This window comes from Heloderma suspectum, chromosome 1, assembly GCF_057233095.1.
Source record: "Heloderma suspectum isolate Gila_16-S chromosome 1, 16-S_ref, whole genome shotgun sequence".
Taxonomy (NCBI): Eukaryota; Metazoa; Chordata; class Lepidosauria; order Squamata; family Helodermatidae; genus Heloderma; species Heloderma suspectum.
In genome coordinates this window covers 120,238,891-120,252,162 of record NC_139458.1, presented here as the reverse complement: position 1 = coordinate 120,252,162, position 13,272 = coordinate 120,238,891, and the positions used below count along the sequence as shown (strand labels likewise).

The following is a 13,272-nucleotide window of genomic DNA, read 5'->3' as shown; positions in this document are numbered from 1 at the left end:
AACCACTGTGTTTTCTGCTCGCTTTTTGTTGGTGATAGAACTCTCAAAAAGAAACAGGGAGGTAATTGACAAGCATTTCCTCCCACGTTAGGTGTGTGTGGATGAGATCCATAACTCTGTGATAAATCACAGGCCTAGCCCAAGACATTTTGCTGCCTGAGGTGAGGGGTCCCCACTCCACTCCCACATACAGAAGCCAACAGGGCTGCCAGGTGAAGGCAGGAGGCTAGTTTAGGGAGCACAGGACAGGTTGCATGGAGCACACATCTCTGTCATCTTAACATTTTGCCACTGCTCTCTGGCCTTCAGCATCTGTTACCTGAGGCAGCTTCCCCACTTCGCCTAACGGTAGAGGTGTCCTTGATAAAGCATGTGCCCTGCATGCAGAAGGTCCCAGGTTCAATCCCAAGTATCTTCAGTAGAAAGAATCTCAGATAACATGGCTGAAAAAGACCTCTGCCCTAGACCACCACCAACCAGACCGACAACATTGCACTAGGTGCGCCAGTGGTCTGACTCAGTGTAAGGCAGTTTTGTAGGTTAATATGTTCAAAGCTGTCATAACAAAAACTCATATCAAACGGCAAAGGTAGCACTGGATATCGTTCATTCCTAGACCATGAGTTCTGTGTAGACTATTGGCATCAATAGCATCCTGCAGCAAATAGCAACTGGAGATGGGGATTTTCATCAGGATCACAGCATAGGCAGAAAGGGCTTATTACAAGTGGGATCTGCAACAAAATATTGTGGTGTGGAGAGCTCCTGTCCAGCATTCTGGCTGGCCAGTCATACTCTTTTCCAGGATACCTGATCTCCCTCCCCCCTGATTCCCCCCGCCAACTAATAGTATTCCATTTCCATGACCATTTAGCATGCTCAGTCCTCACTAGTGTATTTTGGGGGTTCGCCCCTTGCCCTGAATTTTTTCCTAAAGTTTTGTTTAAATCCTGGGTTCCTCCAAGCCTTTTGATACCTCTGTCTTGTGCGTGGGTGGTGCTGTTTTGGCTGCATAAGGATCATACTTGGAGAATGAGTTTGTTATTAGTATGTAGGATTATGTCCTTTGAAGGAAGATTTCAAGTTTCTCAAGGCCATTTAGTTAATTTAAGCTTCCTTTTTAAAAGTTGGTTTCTCAGGGCCATTTAGTTAATTTAAGCTTCCTTTTAAGAAAGATAGATGTTGTCAGTATCTATGTGAGTCAATAATCTAGAGCAATATTTTCTCACAACTGTTAAAAAGCACTCATGGTCTCTTAGGAATTTCTAGGCCATGCTAAGAACATCATAAATCTTCCAATGTGTCCTGACAAATCTCTGAAGGGAAATGGGAACTACAACAAAAACAACAAAACTCCTTAAGACACCTTAAATGCTAACAAGTTTATTTTGGAAAGAGCTTCTGGAGGTAAGAGCCTACTTCATCAGATGCAAGAGAGCTGGAAGTTGGGTGCGTGTACACATATAACCACCCTGAGAATCTGCCTAAAATAAATAAATCAATAACGATAGATATGTCTGTTTGCATAGATGAATCCAAATTACTAGGTCTTTTGATCACAAATTACTAGGGCTTTTGATCACACACTCTCTGTACAATCCTATGCAGGTTTACTTGAAAGTAAGTCCCACTGAATTCAAAAAGCCTTACTCGTAGGAAAATGTGCATAGGATTACAGCCTCTGTGTGTTTACTTGGAAATAAGTCCTACTGTGTTCAGTGGGGATTACTGAATGTGCATGGGAATGCAGCTTTAATCTACTTTGCTGTGGATTCAATCCTTATCTAGCCATATGTATCTCATCTTGCATAAATGAACTTTACAAAACAACAATGAACTTTTCAGTTTACAGTGTTTTTATTCTCATGCAGTCTGAGAGATGTTCAATTTCATGAGTCCCCTTTCATTACCCTGATGGTGCCATTAATGCAGTTTCTGGGTTCTCAAAAAGGGTTTTCAGCTCTGTTCTAGTGAGTGTCCATAAATCAAGAAAAAACTGTTCAGGTCTCTCAAGGTTAACAAATATGACATGAAGAGGAGTAGCTCAGGTCTTCTCCTTATATGACTTCGGTAGTGTGGGATTAAGCCATGCTGCAGCAGCTTCAGTGCTGCAAAGGTGGCTCAATGTGATGTTCTTGCACAAGCTAGCAGAAGACTTCTTAGATGGCACCACCCATGGCATTGGGGCTTGCAGCATTACAGCTTGACAAATATAGTGAATAAGGAAAATACAGGCTGTACTGTATAAATTCTAGTGGGTGATTAAAAGGTCTTGTGAAAGAGCCTGTGCAAAGTCATGCATGAGAGCCTGCACAAACAGAAGACGTTATCTGTATTTGGAGTTACTTTTCTCACACAGTGCTCTTCTGCTTGGCCAGAAACTGCTTGTGAGTGGAAGAGGCTTTTCTGGCTTGAAGACACAATCTTTATCCCTACACTACCATAGCTTTAATATATCATTGCTAGAGAACCCACAAGGCTTCTTCTTGAAATAAACACGATTACATTCACCATCAAACATGCAAACATGCCATTAAAAGAAACATGTTAAAACTTGCTTGGATTTGAGACTTCTCTTACACTCTTGTCCCTACTCCTCCTCCTCCTCCTCCTCCTCCTCCTCCTGTTTTCCATTCTACAGGTCACAGACCTCTTCATCCTCCCATAATTTTAATAGGCTTTTGTTTACATACTGCTTAAAAGGAAATTTAAGAGGGCCAGAATAGCTTTTCCACTGTAAACATGTACAAATCTGTACATGTACTGTAAACATGTATGAAGGACAAATCTGACAGTTATATTGACATGACATTTATGGGGAAAAAAAAGAAAACAATTGGTTTTCCCCACAAAAAAACTCCCTACCAGCATTTTGAGGTTCCATTCTTGTTTTACTGCTTGCTTGCTTGCTTGCTTTCAAGTGAACATGATCTCTTGCTGAACAATTTGACAAAAACAGAATTCAGGAACTATACATAGCTAACTTGAAAAACTAATCATGATACAGACATATGCATATATTATAGACCGGGGTCCCCAATGCAGTGCCCATGGGTGCCATGGCGCCTGCAGGCACATCCAATGGCACCCACAAATGGATCCCCAACTTGGTGCCCATGGGCACCCAAAATAATGCTCCCCATTTTTTTAATATACATTCATAGATTTGTATGAAATGCATATAACCTTCTAGTAATTATACATGGGGTTCAAGAAAAGTGGACCAAATATCTAAATAAGTATCCATTTGCAGGTGGCATCTATATGCCACCCTTTCAAACAGTGAAAACATTGTAAAGTCCTCAGTCCATTGCATTATAGGAGGTGAATGTTTATCCATCCAATGTTGTAATATCTGTCTTTCAGCTGTCAAAATGGAGCAAAGAATCCATTTACACTGACCATGTGTTAATTTTCATGAAGCAGGTAAATAATTTAAAAGAGTGTGTACATCAGTGAATATTAAAGACTGTCCCAGCACAAAATTTATTTGTGTAATAACCGCCCTCCAAAAAGAAGCAACTACTGGACATTGCCAAAACATATGTTTAAAAGAAACGTTAGCTGTATTGCACTGCCAAAAATTAGCTGATCCCTTCTTAAAGAGACATTGCAGTGTCCAATAGGCATGAAGCACAAGTATTTGCTGAATAAGATGCAGCCTAAGATCCATAGATGTGAAAGGTAGATGCCAAAGTGGTGATTCACTGCTTAGGCATTTTGTGGTGGTGCCCACAGCAGTATTTCAAATTCCCAAGTGTCCCCACAGGTCCAAAAACATTGGGGATCCCTTTTGTAGACCTTTGAAAATAATTAGCATTGCCCATCTGCCAATTAGTGCAGAGGGATTTCCCCAGGAATAAAGATGGGTTTCTGATGGGTCTTTGCTGACTATTTGCATAGCCAGGGATAACTTCTGGGCCCCATCACTCCATCACCTTCTCTTGGAGAGTGGTGAGGGAACACTTTGTGCCTTTCAGATGATGATCTGAGGGGCTGCAGAGATCAGACAGAAGTCACTGCATGCTCACCACCAGTTCTTCAGAGCCCAGAAGAAGGGAGAAGCAACCTTTAACATCTATATTTTTGTTGAGGGGCCAAATGAACATAAAACATCTATGTGTTTATACGCTGGTCACTACCAGTAGAGAATTCTAACATACAGTCAGGGCCATAAATATTGGAACAAGGATAACTGTTTTGGCAGTTGGCCTCTGTACACCACCACATTGAACTTGAAAGGAAACACACCCAGATGGGAGCGAAGTCAGGACTTCCAGCTGTAATTCAAGGGGTTTGACAAAAGTGGGGCACTAACCATTCAGGAAGGACAGCCAGTGGCATACACACTTCCACATCGTTGGTGGCTCATAAGTAATGGAACGAATGGCTGACAAGCAGCTGCATGGCCAGGTGTGGCCTGTTTCCTGGGTATCCCATGACCAATCAAGCAGATAAAAGGCCTGGAGGTGGTTCTGAGTGTGACATTTGCTTTGGTAGCTGTTCACTGGAACTCCCAACATGAGGTCCAAAGAGGTGTCCATGCGAGTGAAGGAGGCCATCAGTAGGCTGAGGAAACAAGATAAACCCATCAGAGAGATCGCAAAAACATTGGGAGTGGCCAACACAACAGTTTGGAACATCCTGAAAAAGAAGGAATTAACTGGCAAGCTCAGCAACAGCAAAAGGCCTGGAAGACCACGGAAGATAACTAAAGTGGATGACCGCAGAAAGCTGCTCATGGTGAAGAGGAACCCTTTCACAACATCTAGCCAGGTCAAGAATGCTCTTGAGGAGGTAGGCATGTCATTGTCAACATCTACAGTCAAGAGACGGCTTTATGAATGTAAATACAGAGGCGTCACAACAAGGTGCAAACCACTGGTAACACTCAAGAACAAGCAGGCCAGATTAGCCTTTTTGCCAGCAAACACCTAAAAAAGCCTGCCCAGTTCTGGAATAAGATTCTTTGGACTGATGAAACCAAGATTACCTTGTACCAGAATGATGGGAAGAGAAAAGTATGGAGAAGGAAAGGAACAGCTCATGATCCAAAGCATATCACATCATCTGTCAAACATGGTGGAGGCAGTGTTATGGCATGGGCATGTATGGCTGCCAATGGAGCCAGGTCACTGGTGTTTATGGATGACCTGACTGCTGATAAAAGCAGCAGAATGAATTCTGAAGTGTCTAGGGCTGTACTTTCTGCTCCGATTCAGCCGAATGCTGCCAAACTGATAGGACCCTACTTCATATTGCAGATGCATAAGGACCCAAAACATACAACAAAACCTTCCCCAGAGTTTCTCAAGGCAAAGAAGTGGGATGATCTTCAATGGCCAAGTCAGCCACCTGATCTCAACCCAATAGAGCATGCTTTTCATTTACTGAAGACAAGGCTGAAGGCAGAAAGAACCACAAACGAGCAGCATCTGAAGGCAGCTGCAGTAAAGGCCTGGCAAAGCATCTTGAGGGAGGAAACTCAGCATTTGGTCATGTCCATGGGTTCCAGACTTCAGGCCGTCCTTGACTGCAAAGGATTTTCATCCAGGTATTCAAGGCGATCCTTAAGTTTGAAATGATGTTGGTTTGTTCCATTACTTATGAGCCACCAACGATGGGGGTGTGTGTATGCCACTGGCTGTCCTTCCTGAATGGTTAGTGCCCCACTTTTGTCAAACCCCTTGAATTACAGCTGAAAATCCTGACTTCGCTCTCATCTGAGTATGTTTCCTTTCAACTTCAATGTGGTGGTGTACAGAGGCCAACTGCCAAAACAGTTATCCTTGTTCTAATATTTCTGGCCCTGACTGAAACTAAATCACAGTCATAAGCACATTTGGGGAAAGAGATGGTATCACTCTTCAATCTTTCCCCCATCTGTTTGGGATAGAAGGAACTGTGATTAATTTAAGCAGCCAACCATACTTTCAAGACTGTACAAGCGTCAGTTGAATTCTTTGTTGCTTCAATAGACTGGCTCAGATATGGATGCTCTAAAGCAGCGGTTCTCAACCTGTGGGTTGCGACCCCTTTGGGGGTTGAACGACCCTTTCACAGGGGTCGCCTAAGACCATCGGAAAACACATATTTCCGATGGTCTTAGGAACCGAGACACCGCTCCTCTATCTGTCTCCAGGCAGGTCCGCTCACATGTACATACGCCCACATACGAGTACCCGGCGTGATGACATCATCGTGCCAACCCCATCACATACACCCCATACAAATACAGGTTATAAGCTACTGTTATATATTATTTTCATTAGAAAACCATCCCATGACAATGGATCATGTAGAGAAGAACGTTAAGAAAATAAAGTGAGGATTTTTTACAGTATGGTTTTACCTCTCAATAATTACAGCAGGAATTGAGAAACCCCAATGTGTTATTTGTTGTGAAGTTCTATCAGCCGAATCTATGAAGCCGAACAAACTAAAACGCCATTTTGATAGCAAGCATCCGAGCTTTGCCGGCAACGATACCAACTATTTTAGAAGCAAAGCTGATGGACTCAAGAAAGCCAGACTTGACACTGGTGGCAAGTACCACAAACAAAACATAGCAGCCGTTGAAGCTTCATATTTGGTGGCACTCAGAATCACCAGAGCTATGAAACCGCACACCATTGCTGAGGATTTACTGTTGCCAGCGGCCAAAGACATATTATGATCGGAGACGAATATGAGTTATGATCGGAGACGAATTTGTTATGAAATTGAGTGCAATTTCCTTATCTAACGACACTGTCTGCAGAAGAAAAGATGACATGTCTGCTGATATTCTTGATCAGGTAATCCAGGAAATTAAATCTGCTCCACTTCCAATATTTAGTATCCAGCTTGATGAATATACAGACGTTGCAAACTGTTCACAGTTACTGGTTTACGTGAGGTATATTAATGATGGCGACTTTAAAGATGAGTTTCTTTTTTGCAAACCTCTTGAAACGACAACTACTGCACGTGATGTATTTGACACAGTTGGTTCATTTCTGAAAGAGCATAAGATCTCTTGGGAAAAGGTTTGTGGTGTTTGCACAGATGGTGCTCCAGCTATGCTAGGATGTTGGTCTGGATTTCAATGTTTGGTACTGAATGAGTCACCAAAAGTCATCGGAACTCACTGAATGATTCATCAGCAAATATTAGCAAAGAAGTCGCTGCCACAAGAGTTACAAGAAGTAATGAAAAGCGTCATAAGTTCTGTCAATTTTGTAAAGGCGAGCACTTTAAACAGTCGACTGTTTTCGCAACTGTGCAACGAGTTGGATGTGCCGAACAATGCTCTGCTATTTCACACTGAAATTAGATGGTTGTCGAGAGGAAAAGTTTTAAAACGTGTTTTTGAGCTTCATGATGAACTCAAAACGTTTTTTAATCAGAAAGCAAGACCGCAGTTCGAAGCACTTTTCAGTGAACTGCAGAAAATAGCTTACTTGGTTGACATCTTTGCCATCTTGAATGAGTTAAATTTATCACTGCAAGGACCAAATGCAACATGCCTCGATTTGTCTGAAAAGATCCGATCATTCCAAATGAAACTTCAGCTTTGGCAAAAAAAATTGGATGAAAATAAAATTTACATGTTGCCTACCTTATCTGCTTTCTTTGAGGAACATGACATTGAACCAGACAAAAGGATTACGATGATAATTTCTGTGAAAGAACACTTGCACATGCTTGCAGATGAAATTTCATCGTACTTTCCAAATCTACCTGACACCCCATTTGCACTTGCCAGAAGCCCATTCACAGTCAAAGTTGAAGATGTTCCTGAGACAGCACAAGAGGAGTTCATTGAACTTATTAACAGCGATGCAGCGAGAACTGATTTCTCTACAATGCCAGTTACAAAATTCTGGATCAAGTGTTTGCAGTCATATCCTGTTCTGTCTGAGACTGTGTTGCGCCTTCTTCTTCCATTTCCAACAACATATCTTTGTGAAACGGGGTTTTCCAGCTTGTTGGTTATCAAGTCTAAATACAGAAGTAGACTTGTTGTGGAAGATGATCTTTGTTGTGCTCTTGCAAAGGCTGCCCCGAGAATTTCTGATCTGGTGAGAAAGAAGCAATCTCAACCTTTGCACTGACGTTGGCTTTTTACGCATACTGTCGCAAAATGTAGCAATGTAGTTTACTGTTGTTATATTAAGACTGTTACCCATGCTACACCGTGCTTCAAGACAAAATTTCATTTATTTGTAATTAGAAATAAATATTTCACAATATATAATTACATATTGTTTTTGTGATTAATCACTATGCTTTAATTATGTTCAATTTGTATCAATGAAAATAAATCCTGCATATCAGATATTTACATTACGATTCATAACAGTAGCAAAATTACAGTTATGAAGTAGCAACGAAAATAATTTTATGGTTGGGGGTCACCACAACATGAGGAACTGTATTAAAGGGTCACGGCATTAGGAAGGTTGAGAACCACTGCTCTAAAGCAAAACAAAACAAGCTTAGCTTTGCTAAGAATGCTTCTAGCTCACATGTCAGAAAGTAATCACTCTTTGTGTTGCTTTCCATCTGGACACAATATGATTGTGTTTGTTCACACCTCCTTGTAATGACAGCACAGATGAGAAGCAGACCAAAGACTATATGCAAGCAAAACTCATTCCTCAACAGATATGGCATCTTTTTTATACATATGCTTCTAAATATGGCTGTGCAGAAAATTTCCACTAACCCATGTGTCATTACACTGTTATCAGAAATCCAGCTCTTTTACAAGGGCAGTGCCTTCTTATTTTTATAAACACAAATGCTCCATTCTATCCTTGGAGTTAAGTCCAAGCTCTGGGACTGATTAAGAACATTACGCAGATGGACTTTTGTTCCAGGCACAACTAATCAAGGAGGCTTGGATATTACCATCTGAGACCTGATCACAGGTACTTCTAGATGGAGGGCTCCTAGCATTAAAAGGTAGAAGCCATTGTGCAGCTATCCTATCTTTTTCACTTAATAAATGTACTATAGTAAAAAAAAAAAAAGATGGAAGAAGTGATGGGAAAACATGAGAGGGTTATAAGAGGAAGGCAACATAACCTTGAAGGAGGCATAATATTCCATGAATAAGGCAGGCCAATGGTGTCATAAACCTAGAAGAACCCCAAGGCAATAAGTAATCTATCCAGTTGGAAGTTAGAAAAAAATGACTTACATGAGGTACTTGGCACAAAGGGGAAAACATATAAGACTATATACATCTAACGACAATATACCTGAAGACTCAGAATAATTAACAAATAAGAGAAGCGTTTCAAGCGTGGTACAGGAGCAAGATTGCCCTGATTTAAAGTAAGCAAGTTATATGCACTATCATGGGTAGTATCCGATGTTAGTCCTACGTAGAATATACCTATCGAAGTGAAGGGGACAAGTACGTCTTGACTAACTTAAATCTCATTCATTTCAATGGGTCTAATCTACATAGGACTAACATTGGATACTACCCCATGCTTGCTATTTGACAAAATGAAAGTGGGATCCTGGCTTGGATCCTGAGTGGTCCCTCTGTGAATGGAAGGGATCCTCCATTGATAGAAGGGGCTCTGAGTCACTGGAGCCACCTGCTGACAGAAAGGGAAGATGTGATTTTGGCCAAATCCAGAGTGTTCCCCAGTTATCTGGAGCAGATTTGAAGGGGAGGGCATAGGGGGCTGCAGTAGGAAGGGGGGATTTGTGAAAACCTCCTCCTCCTTTCCTTCCATCAGCAGGAGCATCCCAGAGTTTTGCTCATGGGACCATAGGATCCAAGCTTATGTATTTAACTCAGCAGTGATTCTGGTTTGTTTCCTAGAAGTTTTTGTTTGTGTGTTTGTTAAATGTATATACTGCCCAACTGACAAATGTCCTTGGCATGGTTTACAATAATAAAAACTCAAAACAATAAAATAATAAAATAATAACCAATACAATGCTACAACTAATGAAAATAGCAAAATCTTTAAAAATTTAAAACATTAAAAATATTAAAAATATTAAAGGGCCATCAATAAAGTTAATAATCAGAGCAACAGATCAAAGCTTAAATGCCTGCTGGAAGAGAAAGGTCTGAGCCTGGCATCTAATTATATACAGTGAGAGTGCCAAGTGAATCTCCCTGGGAAGGTCAATCCATACACTGGCAACGGAGGGTGGACCACCACAGAGAAAGCTCGTTCCCTGGTCACCACCTGCCACAGCACTGTGGACGATGGAACCCAAAGAAGAGCCTTCAAAGTTGATCTTAATAGTCAGGTAGGAACATATGGCAGAAGATGCTCTTTCAGCTTATGAGTCAGTTAAAAGAAATAAAGTTGCTGACTATACTGGGGGCTGTATTATTTATTTATTTATTTATTTATTGCATTTACACTCAGGGCCATAAATATTGGAACAAGGATAACTGTTTTGGCAGTTGGCCTCTGTACACCACCACATTGAACTTGAAAGGAAACACACCCAGATGGGAGCGAAGTCAGGACTTCCAGATGTAATTCAAGGGGTTTGACAAAAGTGGGGCACTAACCATTCAGGAAGGACAACCAGTGGCGTACACACATCCACATCATTGGTGGCTCATAAGTAATGGAATGAATGGCTGACAAGCAGCTGCACGGCCAGGTGTGGCCTGTTTCCTGGGTACCCCATGACCAATCAAGCAGATAAAAGGCCTGGAGGTGGTTCTGAGTGTGACATTTGCATTTGGTAGCTGTTCACTGGAACTCCCAACATGAGGTCCAAAGAGGTGTCCATGTGAGTGAAGGAGGCCATCAGTAGGCTGAGGAAACAAGATAAACCCATCAGAGAGATCGCAAAAACATTGGGAGTGGCCAACACAACAGTTTGGAACATCCTGAAAAAGAAGGAATTAACTGGCAAGCTCAGCAACAGCAAAAGGCCTGGAAGACCACGGAAGATAACTAAAGTGGATGACCGCAGAAAGCTGCTCATGGTGAAGAGGAACCCTTTCACAACATCTAGCCAGGTCAAGAATGCTCTTGAGGAGGTAGGCATGTCATTGTCAACATCTACAGTCAAGAGACAGCTTTATGAATGTAAATACAGAGGCATCACAACTAGGTGCAAACCACTGGTAACACTCAAGAACAAGCAGGCCAGATTAGCCTTTTTGCCAGCAAACACCTAAAAAAGCCTGCGCAGTTCTGGAATAAGATTCTTTGGACTGATGAAACCAAGATTACCTTGTACCAGAATGATGGGAAGAGAAAAGTATGGAGAAGGAAAGGAACAGCTCATGATTCAAAACATACCACATCATCTGTCAAATGTGGTGGAGGCAGTGTTATGGCATGGGCATGTATGGCTGCCAATGGAACCAGGTCACTGGTGTTTATGGATGACCTGACTGCTGATAAAAGCAGCAGCAGGATGAATTCTGAAGTGTCTAGGGCTATACTTTCTGCTCCGATTCAGCCGAATGCTGCCAAACTGATAGGACACAGTTTCATACTGCAGATGGATAATGACCCAAAACATACAGCAAAAGCTACCCAGAGTTTCTCAAGGCAAAGAAGTGGGATGTTCTTCAATGGCCAAGTCAGCCACCTGATCTCAACCCAATAGAGCATGCTTTTCACTTACTGAAGACAAGGCTGAAGGCAGAAAGAACCACAAATGAGCAGCATCTGTAGGCAGCTGCAGTAAAGGCCTGGCAAAGGATCTTGAGGGAGGAAACTCAGCATTTGGTCATGTCCATGGGTTCCAGACTTCAGGCCGTCCTTGACTGCAAAGGATTTTCATCCAGGTATTCAAGGCGATCCTTAAGTTTGAAATGATGTTGGTTTGTTCCATTACTTATGAGCCACCAACGATGGAGGTATGTGTATGCCACTGGCTGTCCTTCCTGAATGGTTAGTGCCCCACTTTTGTCAAACCCCTTGAATTACAGCTGAAAGTCCTGACTTTGCTCCCATCTTGGTGTGTTTCCTTTCAACTTCAATGTGGTGGTGTACAGAGGCCAACTGCCAAAATAGTTATCCTTGTTCCAATATTTCTGGCCCTGACTGTATATCCCACCTTTTTTCCTCTTGCAAGGAACTCAAGGCAGCTTACATATTCCTCCTCCTCTCCCTTTTAGCCTCACAACAGCAACCTTGTGAGGTAGGTTGGGCTGAGAGTCTGTGACTGACTGGCTCAAAGTCACCCAGTGAGCTTCCAAGGCCAAGTGGGGACTAGAACCCGGATCTCCCATTCCAACACTCTCACCACTACACCACACACTGGCTGTGTGGTGGACATGAAGGGAATTAAATTGCTTATAAGGAGCTGACCTTTGTGCTGAATTTTTACAAGATATATGACCAGGTGGATTTGCCAACATCTACAACGTTTGTTCTGAACCTTATGAAGTGAGTGACAGCTCTCTTTAACTTTAACAGAGCAGAATCAAATCCTCAAATTTCCTCTTCTTGAAAAGGGCACTTAAAAGTGCAAAGGAGACAGAAAGCATGTTGAGTCCTTATATTATTGAAGGAACAACTTGCCAATTATTCAGCAAGTTTTCTCTGTTGATCCTATATCCTGCTAGTCTGTAGCTTGTATAAATCTCATCCTTGATAGTTACCTTAGGGTGTAGTCCTATGCTTGTTTAGACAGAGAAAAGGCCTACAACTCCCAACATTCCCCAGCCAGCCTGGGAGCTGTAGGCCTTTTCTCTGTCTAAACATGCATAGGATTGTGCCCTTAATAACTTAACACTGCGAAAAAATAGAATTATAGAGAGAACGCTTTTCCAATAAATATATCTAGTACTATAAAAAGCACTATTTACTCAGGACTGTGGTTACTCCACAGAGTATTTATTTCAATAATAAATATTTCAGCTCTGCACCTAGACATCCAAATTCTGCACCAAGAAAAAGTTAATTCTGCTACTTCAATAGCCTCTTCACCTGTTATTCATGTGAAGGGGCTCCACACGTTGAAGGGACAGCAGAGCCACACAGTTGGTCCTACTCCTGATTTTGCATGGCTCCCTGGCCCCATTTCCTCATGTCCATGTGTTTATTTATTTTATTTATTTGTAATATTTATGTACCGCTAAATATAATAAAATCGGTGTACATATAAATATTAAAATCACATTTAAAATACAATATTAATACAACATTAAAAAACAAATCCAATCACAATAAAAGCAATACAAGGAGCAGTAAAATAGAGCAGCATGATTAATTTAATTACAGCCCTAGGAAAGGCTAGGTAAACAAGTGTATTTTCAGGAGGCATTTGAGAGTTGCC

General features: G+C 41.7%; 1 pseudogene; it reads left to right on the top strand.

The window, feature by feature from the left end:
• Positions 1 to 6,190: 6,190 nt before the first annotated feature.
• LOC146357760 (protein FAM200C-like) lies at positions 6,191 to 8,096 on the top strand (annotated as a pseudogene).
• Positions 8,097 to 13,272: the final 5,176 nt, after the last annotated feature.